Source organism: Notamacropus eugenii, chromosome 4 (assembly GCF_028372415.1).
Source record: "Notamacropus eugenii isolate mMacEug1 chromosome 4, mMacEug1.pri_v2, whole genome shotgun sequence".
NCBI lineage: Eukaryota > Metazoa > Chordata > Mammalia > Diprotodontia > Macropodidae > Notamacropus > Notamacropus eugenii.
The window spans coordinates 137,584,994-137,589,823 of NC_092875.1; positions in this window are offsets into that span (position 1 = coordinate 137,584,994).

A 4,830-nucleotide genomic window follows, 5' to 3' on the forward strand; every position below is an offset into this window, starting at 1 on the left:
ACCAGATCTAGCTATACTTGACTCCAACCAGAATGAAGGTTATCCTTGACCAAGAAGAGCATGAACTGCACCATGCCTTCTCTCAAGAGGTCATATAAATCAATAGAAAAATTGCCCTTACATTGCCTAGAAGCACTCATTTTAGCTATTTCCTCTGAAAAGTTTCCTTAGAGGTGGTTTTTCTTGGTCAAATACTAGAAAGTAAATATGACTTGCCCTAATATTGTTGTAAAGAGAATATAGTCACTAAAACATCCTAATGGCCATGTTATTTTTTTTTAAGTCCCAGTGTACTGTCCCTACTCTTTTTTAATGTTTCATTTATACTTTCTTTTATATCAGTGTTGCTTTCCCACCCCTTCTCTGTTGTAACAAGTGAAGATCTTTGTGAAAAAAAAATTACCATGTTCACTGTGGAGAAAAAATTCCTTTTCACCAAGAAAGTAACATTCTATAGTTTTATTTTTTTTCCTTTTTGATCCTTTCCCTAGCCAATTACTTGTCTTTTGTGTGCTTTGGTAAGTGGAGCGTACACTGCCCCAAGTTTCAGGGATTTTGTGCAGCTGTGTTCAGAGCTATCTCCAGATACCTGTAAATTCTCAGCTCCTCCAAAGTGGTATGATCAAAGGAGAGATGTTTATTCCTCTCCTGGCCTGCACCCTGACCTGTGAACAACCACAAGCACTCTTTTCTGTCCTGGATCTGATAGTAGGATTCCCTCTCCACAGCCACCACCAGCTCTACCATGTCAACACTCCTGCTCACCCCAAGACCACTTTCCAGGACTGGGACCCAGATCAGCTGTTTGATTCCCTCACTGACTACAGGCCAAGATCTCTAGAAGCAGCCACTTCTATAGTAGTGACTGCTGCCACCCTGGGGCTGTGGTTATGGTGTGACCACATTTCTCAGTCACCCAGGTGAGAGAGATTTCCCACTAAATTTTTTGCTGTGTTTGGCAATTATGGGTTGAGAACTCTGAAAAATGCCACAGCTGCCAGTAGTTCCATACCCTGAGGTCTACTCCAGTCCTACTTGTATTGCTGTGACCCACATTGGGCTGGGTTCAGCTTTGAACCTGAGCCTGGTGTACTAGACCCTTCTTGTCAGCCTTCCAGATTGTCTTAGGGCGGAAATCTGTTTCACTCTGTCTTTTTGTGGCTTTTGCTGCGCTAGACTTTGTTTAGAGTAATTTCTACAAGTATTTTGAGGGGTTTGGGTAGAGAACTCAGGTGGGTCCTTACTTTTACTCCTCCATCTTGACTGTTGCCCCACCAAGAGAAACTATTTATACATGGTTCCCAACTCTCCTCAGTTGACTGATTTGAAAGCAAGACACTAGGAAGAAAGTTTCATATAGAGTATATGACATTTCAATCATGCCTTTATTGTATGAAACTGAAGACTGAGGGGAATTTCTTCTCAGATGAGTACTGAGACTCTTTTGGTTGAGATGATTTATCTTCCCCCAAAGGGAGAATTCATTCTGTATGTTCTCATATGTGTAACTTCTCTAATTCTTGTTTTGCTATCAAAGTGGATAAATGGGTTTACTTATTATCTGCTTCATGTTTCCATTGTGAAACTGGAATTCTATGGGAAAGAAATCAAACCTTGGATATATAAGCTGAGGAACTTCTTCCCGGTTAAAGGATAGCAATCAGTAGTAAAACTTGGATCTATTTTTTTTTCTTTAGACTAATAATATTTAAAGGAGCAAAGAGATATAATTCTCACCTCTATATTAGAGGACAACAGATTGACTAGCCTCTGGTCTCAACCTCCTGCTTTCCCCCTAAGAATCAAAGTCTGTTTTGGAGAAGAGGTAGGGGGAAAAAGTTCTAGGAAATGGCATTCAGAAAAAAGTAAGTATAACTTTACAAATTCATGCCAGACTATACTCATTATATTCCCCAAATTTATAAACTACTAATCAGCAGAATGTCATAGTTAATTGATCTATAGTTTTTCAAAGAATTTCTTAGAAAAAGTAGACATCGGATGACAAAATATTTAAGTGGATTCAAAGCTTTTTTTTTTTTTGTGACTAGTCAGAATCAGTAACCATTAATAATTCTTTGTCATCATAATAGTAGTTTTCTAGTGGACTGTCTCATGGACTTATGACTTGCTTCTTTGCTATTTAAAATTTTCGTCAGTGGTTCATATATTACCACATAATTACTAATCTTAGTTGATTTATAAATGAGACAAATCTGGGAAGATAGCTATTCCTATTACACTACAGGAGAGATTCAGGGAGTGTGTGTGTGTGTGTGTGTAATTATATAAGCTAGAATCCTGGACAGATTTAAATGAGAAAAAGATCCATACTGATAAGAGTAAAGTCTTGCACTATATAAGAGTAAAGAAAAAATAAGTTTCACAATCATAAGGTGAGAACACCATGACTAGAAAACTATTCATTTTTTTGGTAGGGGGAAGGGAGTATGATATAGAAGTTTTAATGAACTTCCTGTAGTTGGTCATGTTGTTCATTAGCAAAACAAAACAAAACTAAAAAACAAAACCCAAAAGTAATTTTCAACTACATTAACAATGACACAGCCTCCTGAAAAGGGAGAAAATAGGAGGTAATAATATCATTTAGTTCTACCCTTGTCACAGTCTTTTAATTCAGAAGTGGAAGAAGACTTCTTGAACACCTATTTCAATTCCTCCTCCTCTCCCCAAAGTAATTCCTTATATTACTTGCTCAAGGTATAATCTATCCTTTCCTTTAAAACTAATGAGATTGTAATTCACAAATTTATCTACATAAATTTATAGATGAACTGCTAGTCCACATTCCATGTTCCTCCAGCTTGTGGTTGTGAAGTTGATTTATGTGTGTACGACATATATATGTATACATAGATACATAAATAGATACAAACATATGTATATAGCATGCAAAATATATGTAACTTGAGATATGGCAGCATTTTGAGTGCTTCAAACTCAGTGCCACAATGAGGGATCAATTAACGTCAGAATTTAGTGGATCAACTGTAACATTCAAGTAATATTTTAGTAGCTCCCATGGTAGTAAAATAGGCTCACTAGTGCACTTGAGATAAAAACTCTGAAAAAATGTTTAAACATGTTGAACTTCATTCATTTAGTGTGATAGATTTAATTGTTCAGAGTGTCATATGCCCATTCATTCAATATTCATCTCATCTTTCTTGAATAACTACTCCTCCTTTTGCTCAATTTAGCCCTTGGGAGGGTGATATAAAAGCATAACAAATAGTCTCTGAAATCTAAAGAGTAAACAAAACACATAAAAATATTACAATGTAGCTCATGATTAAGTGTTAACTAGTATATATATATATGTATGTATGTATATATATGTATATATATGTATATGTATACATATACATGCCCACATATATGCGTATATGTATATGTATAATATACAAATTCTTTATGAATTCCAAGGGAAAATTATAAGATATTTTTATCAAAGAAAATTCTTTCAAATTCATTTCTTTATTGAAGAAGTGGGATTTGAGAAGGCTCTTGAATAGTGGATATAATTTCAATAGAAAGAGAAAAGGTTATTCAAAGTGAAGAACCTGAACAAAGATGATAAAGTGGGAAAAGTCTATTTGGCTTCTCCAATGTTAAACACTAAAATTTAAATTTGACGTTAAATTAATTCTCCTATCTACACATTTTAAGGCATTCAAATTCTGCATATTGAATTATCACATAACAGAAGGTGCCTTCATATATAAAAGGTTTTGGGGTCCAAATCCCAGTGCTGTCTAACAGTAGCCTCTCCAGACTGTACGTTTAAGGGCAAATCTTTAAATTTAGAGCCTTTTCTAGTTCATAATCAGTTTATCAAAGGGAGGATATGGTTTTTCCTTTCACATTTCCTAACAGCTATCAAATTACATGCCATTTGGTTTACTTCTTTAAAATCCATTTGAAGTTACAAAAAGTTCACAGGTTTAATCATGCTGGCAGAGTATTAGTATTTAGAGACTCTATTAACATGGTAGAGCTCCAAAATTCTCTAGAGAGCAAAATACTGAACACAAAATGAGGAAAAAATAAAACAATTCAAAAACCTTTCAGCACTGTGTGTATCAGCCATGATTTGTAAAAACATTTCATAACTCATACCAGTTTATAATTAGTGCATATCATATATAATTATATGTACCATATGTCACACCTGTAATTATATATTACATATATGCCACATATAATTATATATCATTACATTGTAATATCCAATAGAAAACTTTAAGAAATGTGACAATTATTATTAGTAATGTGATAAAATGTTATTATAATAATTTGTTATTAAGTACTTTGACAAAATTAGAGGGGTAATTTAAATTGAATGAAATGGAAACATGGGTGATTCTTTTTTCCCCAATTTATTTATTTATTTTTAGTTTGCAACATTCATTTCCGCAGTATTTTGAGTTTCAGATTTCCCCCCCATCTCTCCCCTCCCCACACCCGAAAACACCATGCATGCTGATTAGCCCTTCCCCTAATCTACCCTCTTTTCTGTCATATCCCTCACTTCCCTTGTCCCCATCTTCTCTGTTTTCCTGTGGGGCAAGATAGATTTCTATACCCCATTGCCTATATTTCTTATTTCCTGGTTGCATGCAAAAACAATTCTCAACATTCGTTTTTAAAATTTTGACTTCTAAAGTCTCTCTCTTCCTCCCTCCCCACCCATCTCCTCTCAGAAGGCAAGCAATTCAATATAAGCTATATATATTCAATATAGGTTATGTATTTGCTTAAGGTTTCCATAATAGTCATGTTGTGAAAGACTACCTATATTTCCCTCCA